Genomic DNA, 15,663 nt, shown 5'->3' with positions numbered 1-15,663 from the left:
GTGAAAGGAGGAAAGATGGGGTTCCCTAAAGCTTTGAAAAAGGGATGAACTTGGGCGTCTCATTGCTGAGACTAAAATAGCTTTTTGAAATCAAAGACCTCTCGCAGAAAGTACAGGTTTGACCCTTAACCTGAGTGGGTATAACCATAAAGAATTCTCGAAACCGTGATGGGATAGGAGAGATACTTCAACTAAATGAGGCAACTCTTTTGAAAGATATAAACAACGCTAGGTTGCATCAAGATGGATATTGAATATTTATTTCATTCTTGGAATATCTAAAAAATTTTGCCAATAAGATAAAATTATAGTTGACTCACAACGCTTTAAAATGTGTATGTATGTGAAAAAGACATTCCCTCTTTTACCTAGAGTATTCCTTCCAACGAGGTTAACTCCTCGGTTTTAAGAGTCAAATTCAAAATTTTAGCGCTGATGATTTTCTTTAAGAAAGCTATCCATTTCCTTAATATGAGAAGAGAAGAAATATTCTCAATTTCATAAAAACAAGTAGTGAGAAGATATTGATAAAAGAATTTCGCATAAGAAAAGATGACTTCTGGCAATTTCGGCAATTTGATGATCTTTTTGCACTCTCTTTGATTCATTGGGCTTTCTCGGGCTTTTTCACATCATCCTTCATTTTGGAGATGTCCTGACTTTTCTCTCTTTTTCAAGGAAGGGTACGTCACAAACTCCTTCATCTTGGAGATGTTCCGATCCTTCTTTCATCTGAGGGATTCTATTGATGATATTGGCTCAAAAGGTCTTTAGAGGATAACAAAAATCAAATATCTTTTAGGATTTGTCGGCAGGTTCATCACACTCGCCTTCATCTCGACGGTGATCTGAACTTTCTCTATAAGGATCCTTCATGAACTCCTTCATCTCGGAGATGATCCAAATCTTCTTTAGCCCCGGGGGTCTGCTCGCCTATTCGTCTTCATCTTGACGACAATTGAGAGATCCCTTTTGCAGATATTTGATTGCAGCTTGAAAATGAATGGAAGAGACATGGATTGAGTGAATTTTTTTTTATAGCTCAAGATATTTCCACTATCTGATTGCCAGAAAGCCGTCTTTAAACATGCGCCATAGCCATGATCAATATCAATTCGCTCCTGGCTTTTCAATATCATTGAATATTTCTTTCGCTAATCATGCCGAGGATATTTCTTTCATCCTTTTGGTTGATCAACAGGAAAAGATTTGAATTTTACCTATTTTTCGCAAAAAGTTTCACCTTTTTGGAAAGAATACTAGAGGTAATCAGAGGTGATTCTTCTGTGCAGTAAGAATATTTAGAATCAACAAATGCTTTTAGCAAATTGGCAAAGTTTTCATGAATTCTGTGTGAAATACTCACTCGATATAGATTTTGATGCGACCTTTAGCTGAATATTTTGGGAAGGAATATTTAGATTTTTTGTTTTGACTGACCAGCTCGAAAGCAGGATTTTTTGGAAGTACCAGCTGATGTCTTCTTTTAAATCGTTGTAATTTTGAAAAGATTTTTATATGAAAAACATGTGAAAACCAGACATCAAATAATAAAAACCGGTTCTCACTAGTGGATGAGACCGGGTCGAACTCAGGGAACGAGAATATTTCGTATTCAAACACACAAGTCTAAACTATTCTTTATTGCCGAATTATTGAAATGTAAAGTGTTCAAGAAAAGTAAAAACAACTAACTATTACAACAAATGAATACCCTTCGCAGAGGGCGTAAAGTGCAATATTTACAAACCCAATTAAATTCTTAAATCTAAACTAAAAAGTAAAAAAAACTTTATTCTTCGTACTTCGTGTCACGTAATCGCTTCCGCTCCCATCTTGTGCTATCCTGCACAGATTAAACAAACACGAGCAGTACCAGAGATAGAAACTAAAACTATACTAAATTGACTAAATGCTAAAAATACAAAGAAAATTAGGCAAGAATTCTAAATGACAATTTCAAATGAAAATGAATTCTAATTAAATCTAACTAACTAATTACTGATTACAAACTAATTAACAATGCTAATTATCCAACTAACAACTAATTACAACTTAATTAACTAGTATCTAACAATAGAGTAAACTAATCATTTAACTAATAGTAGAATACTCTAATTAGCATAGGAAAGCAAAACAGAAAATTAATGAATGAAAAATCATGCAATTAATGAATAACAAAGACAAGAATTTCAACCTGGAAAAACATTGAACACACATGAATTCGGTATTAAAAAAAAAACAAGAAAACAACAGGTGAAAACTAAAAAATTGAATGCAAAACAGAAATTCAACCGATCGAATGCTATATGCATAAACAGGAAAATTGCATAACTGAAGAAAAGCAGAAAATGATTTGCAGTAAATGAACAAACAGGGAAAACAAAGAATTAAAAAAAAAAAAAACAACAGAAAAACCAAAAAAAATGGTAAATGAACAAACAGGGAAAACAAAGAATTAAAAAAAACAACAACAGAAAAACCAAAAAAATGAAAGAATCGAAAATTTAATGTGATTATGAAATGAAAATGCTATGCTGTAACAAACAAATAGAACAATGAATGAATCAACGAAAACTAACTAAAGAATCAACTAAAGAATAGAAGATCGGACAATGAAAAACAAAAATCTGAAACAACAACGATCTATATAAATTTTTTTTAGTTTTTCTGAAACAAACACCTCACGACAGAATTGATTGAAAAGAATGTGGAAAAAGAAGAAGAATGTGGAAGAATAAATGCTGAAGATGTAGATTAGAAGAAGAAGAAGAATAAGAAGTGGAAGAAGATGAAATTAGAAGAAGAGGAGAACAGATCGGCTGAAGAAGTGGAAGAAGAAAAATCAGAGGAATAAGATGAAGAGGAGGAAGAAGTAGAAGAAGAAGAAGTTCTGAAAAAGAAGAAGAAGAAGAAGAAGAGGATAAAGAAAAGTACTCAGCACTCACCGTGAATCTGAGGGTTAGAGGAGAATGTGGCGACCTCCACCACCACTGCCATCGCCGGAAGGAGGAGCTTCCACCATTGCCATCGCCGGAAGGAGGATAGACAGAGAAAGAGGAAGAAGAAGAAGTTTAGGGAAAGGGCACCGACAATGGTGGAGGGAAAGAGAAAAGAGAGGGAATAGAGTGAAAGAAGGGAAAGAAAAACTCAGACGTGAATGGGAGGAGGCGCCCTTCCGCTCCCTGTTTTTGGGGTTTTTAAGAGCAACAAACCGGCTGGAACCGGTTTGAAACAAATGCAAACCGGTTCAAGCCGGTTTGTTTATTATTTTTTTTAAATTCAAACCGGTTCAGCCGATTTATTTATGATTTTCTCAATTTTTTTTTCCAAGAAACCCAAACCGTGTAAACCGGTTGGTTATTTTATATATTTTTTTTCAATTTTGTAAAAACAAAAACTATGTAAACTAGTTTATTATAAAGTTTTCAAAAATTAAAATCAAAACTAAAAAAAACTATTCTAGCTATTTATATTTATATTTTTTTCTTTTCTAAAAAACAAACATTTAAAATGATTTTAAAAACTATTTTATTTATTTTTTTATTTTATTTTTAATTGAAAACTAACACTATACTACTATGAATATAACAAAAACTAAAATATGTATAAAAATGTAAAATAAAACTATTTTTCATGCATTTTCTATTTTTAAATCATTTTAGCACATTTACTCAAAAACTAACATAAAATTGGGTTTTTAAAATATTATTTTATAAAATCATGCATATTTTAATGTTAATAAACCCTGAATTATATGCATGATCAAATACCCCCATGCTTATGTTTTGCTAGTCCTCGAGCAAACTAGAAAAATGCAAGAAATCAAACTATCACCTAACTCACTTTCGTAGGAATCACGGTTGCATTTAGCTCATGCAACAAGCCCTTTCAACCCCTGGGTTACCCCAGTGGACGAGTAAGGTCTCGTGAGGGTTTGCAGTGATGCTACTCACAAACATCTCTGTCATGTATGCATAATATTACACATCCTCATAAGCAGTAGGTAATTAAAGACTTTGTTTTCACAAATATTTCCTATTATTTCAAAATCAAAATATAATTAGAGTTTTTTATATACCACCACAGAAAAGAATTTCTTTCACTTTTCTAAATATCACAATTATTTATGTTTTATTCTCAGAAAATCCAATAAAAACATATTATTATTTACTTATCCTCACTCATATGTTTTCTGCACAGGTTTTCTCAATCGCACTTCTAAGCACTGAACTTTTCTTTCTTTTTAAGCTCTTTTCTCTCTCTTTTTCTTTTCACGCTTTTTCTTTTTGCGTACTTATTTTTCTCTTATAGCTTGCGTGTGGTCTGCTTTTATGCCTTGTGCAATGTCAATATCTTCTATACTTTTTCAATACATACCAAAAGATATCAACTAAGACATAAAAGTGACTTCCTTCATTCACCTTTATAACATGAGAGTCAAACATTTCAACTTGTATCTGTTCTCAGTTACTTAGGATCACGAAGTTTTCCACTCTCCTTTTCGGAAATGAAATTAAAAGTTTCAACTTACATCTAAGTTCCATCTACTAAGGATTGTGGAATTATCCAAACAACCTAACGCATGCTTTTCTCACTTTTTGAGCTCATTTTTATGCTTTTGTTCATTTGCTTAGTTTTTCAAAAATAAAACTGTGCATATTCATATTTATGATTCAAAATAAACTCTAACATGTATCTATCATCATTTCCTCGAAATCCACATAAACAACCATAATTTTTAGATCTATGTCAGAAAAAATTTTCGTGGGGCTTAAAAATCCTCTAAAAACATCAGATTTGAAATAACATTCATATAAGTTCAAACTCTTTCTTTAAAAATCTACTTTTCATGAGAAATGTGTACACATGTGCAAGAACGTAAACTGAAATATCAAGGTGTGCACTCTACACCCTCCCCCATGCTTGAATAACACTGTCCCAGTGGCACTCCCCCATGCTTGAATGAAACTAAGTGAATGCACATGAGAGAAATAAATGAGGGAAAAGAGTAGAATGACCTGACATGAATTAAAAATGCACGTTCTATGAATGTAATGAATGTAATGAATGCAATGTATACATGACAAAACATGAAACTCATAGAAAAGATATAAAATAAAAAATAAAACCAAATGAAATCTACAAATCCTAACAACAAATGTAATACTGTACAAAATATGGGTTGCCTCCCATAAAGCGCTAAGTTTCACGTCCCCAGCCAGACGGATCCCTGGAAAAATCCTTCATCGTCCATGAGATCAATGGACATGAAGTCAGACTCAACCGGGCTCTATGAAGAAAAGAGTGTCATCTGTGACACTACGCACTGTGTTTCCATCCCGTCTACCTCTAACTGTAGGATCATAATTCTCTCGACGTGAAGAACAGAGATTAGTCTCATCTGAGAGACTGGTCAAGAATCGAGAGTCTAGGACCGACCGAGTATCACTGAATGCTACTTCAGACAAGTGGTGAATATGATCAGGCTTGACTTGGTCAAGCACCTTCTGCATCTGCACCTCTTGCTTACTAAAAACAATTGGTGATCCTAAAGGCTGAGGAAATGGGGCTTTATATGATGAAAATATATGTTGTGAGTAAAGCCCTTCCTGCTGAGGTAATATGGAAATCGACTCGTCAGTAGAATTGATATGGGGCTCATGAGTCGATTCCTGAGTGGAGTGACACGCCTTCCCATACTGAAGGGATGTAATAGATTTGACTTGCTCATGATGTGAATCAGTGGGTTGCAAGTCAAATGACATTGAATCCTCTCCCTTTGAGACAACAGACTGACTATGAAGGTTCCCCTAACTTTGTCTACTCAATGTCTGAGCTAACTGTCCCATTTGAGTCTCTAGCTGGGCTATTGACTGCGTATGGGAACAAAGAGTGGCCTTGATATCAGAAAAAGCTTCTAACATCTTCTCTTGAAATGATGAACTTGGAATGGGCTCCTGAGGATGGGGTTGACAATACTGAGGATGAACCTGTGGAAATATAGGATGCAAGTAACCTTGTGAAGGGTTACTGGGTCTATACTGTGTCTGGGAGGGCTGATGGGCTGGGGGAATAGACTGGTTTCGCCAACCTGGGTTATATGATGATGTAAACGAATCAGGCATGGGTCTAGCAAAACCTTGGGCAGCATTCACCTGCTCCTGAACGAATTCAGGATATAATGGTGCTGCCGGACAATCCGAAACACAGTGTGCAGGGCTAGCACATATCTCGCACACTCTTTCTATTGGATTTCTCGAAGAATTGGCTAGGAATTGATCTAACTTCCTAGTCAATTGGTCAACCTTGGTATGCAATTCTAATTCGGACCCAACTTCGGAAATCCCAACCTTCCTAGGACCACTAGGCAGAGATGTAGTCCTATCGAGCCGTGAAGACAAATTATGATGCATCGTGTTTTCACTCAAGGTCTCAAATAGAGACCACGCCTCATCTTCACTCTTGAGCATAAAAGTGCCCCCACAAGACGAATCAACCATTTGACGATGCTTTTCAGTAAGCCCGTCATAAAAATACTGCACCAACTGCCAACGAGGCACCTGGTGATGGGGACACTTGCGGAGAAGATCTTTCAATCTCTCCCAAGACTCCTGAAATTGTTCTCCCTCAATTTGAGAAAAACTAGTTATAGCTTTACGAAACTGATTCGTTTTACAAATTGGGAAATATTTTTTTAAAAATTCTTTTTGCATTCCTTCCCAAGTAGTAATACGAACCGTCTCAAGAGATTTTAACCAGTGCTTGGCTTTATCTTTGAGAGAGAACGGAAACAAAGTTAACCTCATAGCGTCGTCTCCAAAATTATTGATTCGCACAGTCGAGCAAATCTCAAGGAATTCGTCGAGATGACGATATGGGTCTTCATTGCTAAGGCCATAAAACGAAGGTAACATTTGAATCACACTGGCCTTAATCTCAAAATGGCTCGCTCCTACATCAGGTCTTGTGATGCAGGAGGTGAAAGTATACGTATTTGGCATGAAGTACTCCCTCAAAGGACGGATCAAATGATGATCGTCAGCCATTGCGTACACCTTGGAGTAGACCGGTGTAGCACACGTCCTAACTTTGGTTTTCTACCTAACTAACGCACTAAGCGGCCAAACCACGCAAACCACAAAGCGAGTGAACTAAAAACAACACAAAACTAAACAAACACCACGCAGTTACACATAAAAGAGAGTATGCATAAGAAATATAAAATCTATGTGTACGGTACCAATCGTACACAGTCACCTCTAAGGGAATCCTAATAGGTGGGTTGTGCAGAAAAGTAAGCTCCTCTCTAAGATATGCACATACGTCGTTCTAAACCTAAATGCACACACAAACACTAGGCAATAAAGTGAATACTAATATTACGCCGTTCCCCGGCAACGGCGCCAAAAATTTGATGTCTTCTTTTAAATCGTTGTAATTTTGAAAAGACTTTTATATGAAAAACATGTGAAAACCAGACATCAAATAATAAAAACCGGTTCTCACTAGTGGATGAGACCGGGTCGAACTCAGGGAACGGGAATATTTCGTATTCAAACACACAAGTCTAAACTATTCTTTATTGTCGAATTATTGAAATGTAAAGTGTTCAAGAAAAGTAAAAACAACTAACTATTACAACAAATGAATACCCTTCGCAGAGGGCGTAAAGTGCAATATTTACAAACCCAATTAAATTCCTAAATCTAAACTAAAAAGTAAAAAAAACTTTATTCTTCGTACTTCGTGTCACGTAATCGCTTCCGCTCCCATCTTGTGCTATTTTGCACAGATTAAACGAACACGAGCAGTACCAGAGATAGAAACTAAAACTATACTAAATTGACTAAATGCTAAAAATACAAAGAAAATTAGGCAAGAATTCTAAATGACAATTTCAAATAAAAATGAATTCTAATTAAATCTAACTAACTAATTACTGATTACAAACTAATTAACAATGCTAATTATCCAACTAACAACTAATTACAACTTAATTAACTAGTATCTAACAATAGAGTAAACTAATCATTTAACTAATAGTAGAATACTCTAATTAGCATAGGAAAGCAAAACAGAAAATTAATGAATGAAAAATCATGCAATTAATGAATAACAAAGACAAGAATTTCAACCTGGAAAAACATTGAACACACATGAATTCGGTATTAAAAAAAAAACAAGAAAACAACAGGTGAAAACTAAAAAATTGAATGCAAAACAGAAATTCAACCGATCGAATGCTATATGCATAAACAGGAAAATTGCATAACTGAAGAAAAGCAGAAAATGATTTTCAGTAAATGAACAAACAGGGAAAACAAAGAATTAAAAAAAACAACAACAGAAAAACCAAAAAAATGAAAGAATCGAAAATTTAATGTGATTATGAAATGAAAATGCTATGCTGTAACAAACAAATAGAACAATGAATGAATCAACGAAAACTAACTAAAGAATCAACTAAAGAATAGAAGATCAGACAATGAAAAACAAAAATCTGAAACAACAACGATCTATATAAATTTTTTTTAGTTTTTCTGAAACAAACACCTCACGACAGAATTGATTGAAAAGAATGTGGAAAAAGAAGAAGAATGTGGAAGAATAAATGCTGAAGATGTAGATTAGAAGAAGAAGAAGAATAAGAAGTGGAAGAAGATGAAATTAGAAGAAGAGGAGAACAGATCGGCTGAAGAAGTGGAAGAAGAAAAATCAGAGGAATAAGATGAAGAGGAGGAAGAAGTAGAAGAAGAAGAAGTTCTGAAAAAGAAGAAGAAGAAGAAGAAGAGGATAAAGAAAAGTACTCAGCACTCACCGTGAATCTGAGGGTTAGAGGAGAATGTGGCGACCTCCACCACCACTGCCATCGCCGGAAGGAGGAGCTTCCACCATTGCCATCGCCGGAAGGAGGATAGACAGAGAAAGAGGAAGAAGAAGAAGTTTAGGGAAAGGGCACCGACAATGGTGGAGGGAAAGAGAAAAGAGAGGGAATAGAGCGAAAGAAGGGAAAGAAAAACTCAGACGTGAATGGGAGGAGGCGCCCTTCCGCTCCCTGTTTTTGGGGTTTTTAAGAGCAACAAACCGGCTGGAACCGGTTTGAAACAAATGCAAACCGGTTCAAGCCGGTTTGTTTATTATTTTTTTTAAATTCAAACCGGTTCAGCCGGTTTATTTATGATTTTCTCAATTTTTTTTTCCAAGAAACCCAAACCGTGTAAACCGGTTGGTTATTTTATATATTTTTTTTCAATTTTGTAAAAACAAAAACTATGTAAACTAGTTTATTATAAAGTTTTCAAAAATTAAAATCAAAACTAAAAAAAACTATTCTAGCTATTTATATTTATATTTTTTTCTTTTCTAAAAAACAAACATTTAAAATGATTTTAAAAACTATTTTTTTTATTTTTTTATTTTATTTTTAAATGAAAACTAACACTATACTACTATGAATATAACAAAAACTAAAATATGTATAAAAATGTAAAATAAAACTATTTTTCATGCATTTTCTATTTTTAAATCATTTTAGCACATTTACTCAAAAACTAACATAAAATTGGGTTTTTAAAATATTATTTTATAAAATCATGCATATTTTAATGTTAATAAACCCTGAATTATATGCATGATCACCAGCTCGAAAGCAGGATTTTGATTGACCGACCAGCTCGAAAGCAGGATTTTTTTGTTCGATCAGCTCAAAAGTAGGATTTTCTAGAAGTACCAGCTCGAAAGCAGAATTTTGATGGAAGTACCAGCTCGAAAGCAGGATTTGTTAGAAGTACCAGCTCGAAAGCAGGATTTTGATGGAAGTACCAGCTCAAAAGCAGGATTTTGTTTGATCGACCAGCTCGAAAGCAGGATTTTGATTATTTGACCAGCTCGAAAGCAAGATTTGTTTGACCGACCAGCTCGAAAACAGGATTTGATTGACCGACCAGCTCGAAAGCAGGATTTTGATTGTTCGACCAGCTCGAAAGCAGGATTTTATCGATCGACCAGCTCGAAAGCAGAATTTGTTGTTCGACCAGCTCGAAAGCAGAATTTTGATTGTTCGACCAGCTCGACAGCAGGATTTTGGTTGACCGACCAGCTCGAAAGCAGGATTTGATTGACCGACCAGCTCGAAAGCAGGATTTGTTTGACCGACCAGCTCGAAAGCAGGATTTTTTGTTCGACCAGCTCAAAAGCAGGATTTTATTGACCGACCAGCTCGAAAGCACAATTTGATTGACCGACCAGCTCGAAAGTAAAATTTGATTGACCGACCAGATCGAAAGCAGGATTTTGATTGACCGACCAACTCAAAAGCAGAATTTTGATTGACCGACCAGCTCGAAAGCAGGATTTGATTGACCGACCAGCTTGAAAGCAGGATTTGTTTGACCGACCAGCTCGAAAGCAGGATTTTTTATTCGACCAGCTCGAAAGCAGAATTTTATTGACCGACCAACTCGAAAGCAGGATTTGATTGACCAACCAGCTTGAAAGCATGATTTGATTGACCGACCAGCTCGAAAGCAGGATTTTGATTGACCGACCAGCTTGAAAGCGAAATTTGATTGACCGACCAGCTCGAAAGCAGAATTTGTTTGACCGACCAGCTCAAAAGCAGGATTTTTGTTCGACCAGCTCGAAAGCAGGATTTTATTGACCGACCAGCTTGAAAGCAGGATTTGATTGACCGACCAGCTCGAAAGCAGGATTTGATTGACCGACCAGCTCGAAAGCAGGATTTTGTTGACCGACCAGCTCGAAAGCAGGATTTGTTTGACCGACCAGCTCGAAAGCAAGATTTGAAATGGTAAAAATGATTGGTATTGATAGAATTGTGACCCGAAGGTTTGAAAATGATGGATATTCGATGAGATTGTAACTCAAAGGCTTGAACTTGATATACATTGATGAATTTGTAACCCGAAGGCTTAAAGAGGATAGATATTGATGAAATTGTAACCCGAAGGCTTGAAAATGATAGACATTGATGAGATTGTAACCCGAAGGCTTGATAATGGTAGATATTGATGAAATTGTAACCCGAAGGCTTGATAAATAAAGACATTTGATGAAATTGATAGACGTTGGATGAGAATTTAGGATATAATAAACAATGATTCAGGTTTATCCCTTAACCTGAAAGGGAAAAGAATATATTGTGAAGAGATAATCTGAGACTTGAATTTAGAAGAGATATGACGAGATTTATGATTTAGGATCTATGATTTAGATGGACCAGCACAGTTAGCTGTATGCGGTCCAATTCTCAGGATTAACCCCTTATCCTGAAAGGGGAAAAGAAAGAATAAAATTTAAACAGATAGAAGGAAATAGAATTTTTATGAAATATTTGACAAAATGGAGAAAATTTGAGGAAATTGATTTATTTTGTAAAAGAATTCTCACAAGTAGCATTTGTTGCTCCTCTGAGCGATCTCCGAATTATCCCTTATCCTGAGAAAGAATACCTCAAATGTCGAGGTTCAGGTTTATCCCTTAACCTGAAAGGGGAAAGAATGAAATATAAAACTGGAGAAAAATTGAATAAATTTATGAAAATCTTGTTTTCGAAAAGAATTCTCACAGGTAGCCTTGTTGCTTCTGTGAGGGGTTTCAGGATTATCCCTTATCCTGAATGGGAAGTAGAATAGAATTTAAGAAAATTTGATATAACTTTAGAAAATCAATTTGATGAAACTTGTATTTGCAAAAAGAGTTCTCATAGGTAGCATTTGCTCCTACGAGAGGTTTCAGGATTATCCCTTATCCTGAATGGGAACACCTCGGACAACGAGGGTCAGGTTTATCCCTTAACCTGAGAGGGAATAAGAAGGAAAAAGAAAATACCTCATGGGAAAGAGGCATCAGGTTTATCCCTTAACCTGAAAGGGTATAGGAAAGAATAGATTTGATCAAAAAATAAAATTGATGAAAAATCAATAAAATTGATGAAATTTAGTAGAAGGTGAAAAATTGACAAGATTGACAAAAGATTAATGAAAATTGATAAAAAATTGAGACAAGAAAAGAAAATTTATTTGATCCTGCCTGCATGTGGGATCTTTAAATTGAAAGGAGAATGTTTTTAAAAGATAATTTCGAAATTATTTTGAGAAGAAAATCAACCATGAGAAGAATGATTAGCGTGAGAGCTGATCCTTAAAAAAAGGGGAATCATCATGAGAGATCATCATGAGGGTTAATTTTGAAGATAATGGTTTAAAAACCTAATTTGGAAAAGGGAAAATCAACGTGATAGCTTTATTTTGAAGAAGATTTGGACCAAAATATTGAATTTTTTGGTAATCATGACGAAGATTTTGCATAAATTCTCAAGATTTTTATGATTTTGAAAATCCCTCATAGGTAATATCATTTCTCTCATGAATGATGTTTTGGGATTGTCCCTTATTTTGAAAAGAATAGGAAAAATACAAAATTTTCAAAATAAATGCCCCATCGTGGCGAAGGATAAAAGTATTTGATATCAACAGATACGAAGAAAATTGACATTTCATTGATAGGAAATATTGATAACAACGACTGAAATATTTACAAGTTTGTTGACCAAAGGTCACAAAAGACTGGGACTGAGTTGTCCCTATTAGGTGACTGAAAAGGAGAGGAAGCAAAAAATATTGGCATGGTTCGGGAAGCAAGGCCAGGACGGGTAGCTACTCTTCTTCTTGATCTTCCATCAGCAACTTTTTATCAATGCAGTCTTGGACGATGTTTTTGAAAACAAAGCAGTGCTCGGTGTCATGACCCATCGCCCGATGGAATTTGCAAAACTGATCTTTGAACCTTCCCATAGTCACAGAAGGATCTGCTACCTTGAGAAGTTTAACCATCTCTTTTGTTGTCATATACTCAAGAACTTCCTCAAGTGATTGTTCTAAGGGGGTAAATTCACGATCGTATCCCCAACCGTCGTGTTTTGGTTTCCCTTGGGGCTTTGATTCTAACTGGATGCTCGAGGGAGTGATGTTATTTTGCTTGTTGATCCCATTCTTTTGACCGAAGCAATCATCTCTGCCTGATATGCTAGTATGGTTCTTTCTACCACCTCTTTTGTTTTTGTCGTTGTTGTTGTTAAAGGAACTGGTAGAGAAGGTGAAGTTTGTTTTCTTTTTCACGTCCTGACTGCCTCCTGCCAAGGTGATGCCATGATAGGTTCCGTTCTCTAATCCCATTTCGAGCCATTCAACTTGCTCGATTAATTTGATGAAGGATTTAGACGGAGAAGTGGAGATCAGACCCTTCAGAGGTTGAGAGAAATTATTTAAAATTATTGAGAGTGCATGCCCCTCTGATATCGAATCCTTCATCTTGTTGCAGGTAGATCTCCATCTATGAATGAAATCTTTTGCCCTCTCATTGTCATTTTGCTTTAGGTTGAAGAGATGGTTGAGGGTAGGTGGAGCCTCACTATTGAAGAGAAACCTTTCAATGAACAGGTTGATGACTTTGTCAAAGTCCCGCTGTTCAATCGGGTTGACATGGTCGGCGTACCATCTTGCTGCAACTCCCTCCAGACTGCATGGAAAGCATAGGAATAAATCCCTATTGTTCTTCCTGAATCGGTTGCACTCGACAAAAAATGTGGCCAGATGAGCCTTGGGGTTGCCGGTCCCATCAAACTTTATGAATTTACGAGGAAGATCTTCCCAGTTGTCATCCCCTTCTAGGCCGTCAAAAAAATCTGCACCGGTGTAGATCTTTTTGCCTTTGTCCTGGGCTTGTAACTCTTTGATTGCACGAGTCATTTCTCTCATTTGCTCATGCATCGGATCTTCTGCTGGGATCTGAAACTTGGTTTTGTTTGCTGACTCGTGCCCCTCATTGACTTTCTTGGGCCGATACAAGGGATTGTGAAAATATGTTGGTTGCTCTTCCTCTGAGTCCTCCTTTGCTGACTCTGAAGTGCTGTTATACTGAATTTGCTTTTTGCTGACTTTTCCCTTGGCTTTGCCTTTAGAAGATATTTTCTCAGGGTTTTCCTCAGCCTGTTCCGACATCATTTTGGCCATCGTCCTCTGAAAAAACTTGTATGTAGCTGAATCAATATTGCTTTCTGCTTCTTGGCCTTGCTGCTTGGATGACTTGATGGTGTTCACTTCCTCTCCTTCACTGTCGCTTTGTTGTGGCACTGTTTCCTTTACAGTCCTTGTCCGAACCATGATGAAATGTCAATGTCCTCTCTGTAGGTTTAAAATGGGATATTTAGAAAAAAAAAATTGGAGGAAATTATGATAAGGGAAGAAATCAAAATCTGATAATGAAAATATCCCATTACGAGGGATCGGATTGTCACCAAAAATTTGCGACAAACGCATTGTTTTTCTGTGAAAAAGGATAAAAATATGAACAAATATTAATTTTTGAAAGGGACATATCCTGACAAAAAAATATTTTATCACAAAAGAGGGTAAGGAATAAAAAAGAAATTGAAAGAGGATATCAAAGAAAAATTTGAAGAATTGCAGGCAGGATCAAAGAATTTAAAGAAATCAGAAGAAGAAAAGGAAAAATATACCTGGGTTTTTTTAAAAACAAATATGTACCCAGGGTTTTGGAAAATATAAGTAAGATATAAAATATCAGACAATCACAGATATACAAACAAGAATGTACAAACAACATTCCCTAAAGCTGACTCTATATGCAATATTTTGAAATGGCTGATAGGACCTTAATCCTAACTCTAAGATTTAGATCATCTGATTCCAATCAAGGTACGCCGATATACTCAAGCCGAAGCTTGAAGTACGTGGCATAGAAATATTCTTCGGTTCTAAGGTAAAGGCTTCCCAACATTCTTGAGCACCTACCGATATACCTTGGACTATGGCCCTTAGGTACGTGGTAGGGGGGCGCGAACCCAAATAAGTGGTCCAGTTGTGAGGCTCTCTCCCGAACTATGGTTCAGTGAGACAACCCAGCAATGTGAAGACCGGGACAATATAGGTAGGGATGTTTTCAAAAAACATGTTCAACATGCAGATAAAACCAGAAAGCTCTAATGCAAGTCCTAAAAAGATAGAATTAAATGAAAAGAAGCATACACTTGCATACATTGTTTGCATTCAATCCCTAGATTTGAGGAAAGTTGTATTTCAGACCTAGATTTAATGTGAACATGGAATAATCTCCTCAATATGGTCCTACCAAACCATACTTAGATCTTATATGCAATGATGTCAGCTTAGGACAGAGTCTAGGCTCCTAAGGTTTGCATGGAAATGAAGCTGACATTTGTAGAATAAAGACTTAGATAATATCAAAGCAAAGAAAAGGGCACAAATTCGACCGGACGGAGACGAGTCCCATCACGGTCGCCAAAACTGTGATCATCGCAAAATTTTTCGTCTCTTGTGGTTTCTCTCTCTTCCTTCTCTTTTTCCTTTCTAACCTCTATTTTCCTCCTTTTTGAAGGGAGAAAAATAGAAGACAGAAAAGAAAAGAGAAGAGAAAAGAAAAGAAAGAGAAGAAGAGGAACTCTTTTGCGGGGTCTCACTTGACCTTGATTTGAAAATATTTAAGAAAATAACTCACCTCCGTTTTGAAATATTTTGCGGGGAAATGGAGAGACGGGATTCGCTCGTCGGTACGTGGTTCGACCGTTCCTGGCGCCTTTACCAGGGGTATTCAAACCAA

The sequence above is a fragment of the Nuphar pumila genome, chromosome 3 (assembly GCF_984573655.1).
Source record: "Nuphar pumila chromosome 3, dmNupPumi1.hap1.1, whole genome shotgun sequence".
Lineage (NCBI taxonomy): Eukaryota > Viridiplantae > Streptophyta > Magnoliopsida > Nymphaeales > Nymphaeaceae > Nuphar > Nuphar pumila.
The sequence above is the reverse complement of the archived record's forward strand: the minus strand, read 5'-3'. Positions refer to the sequence as shown.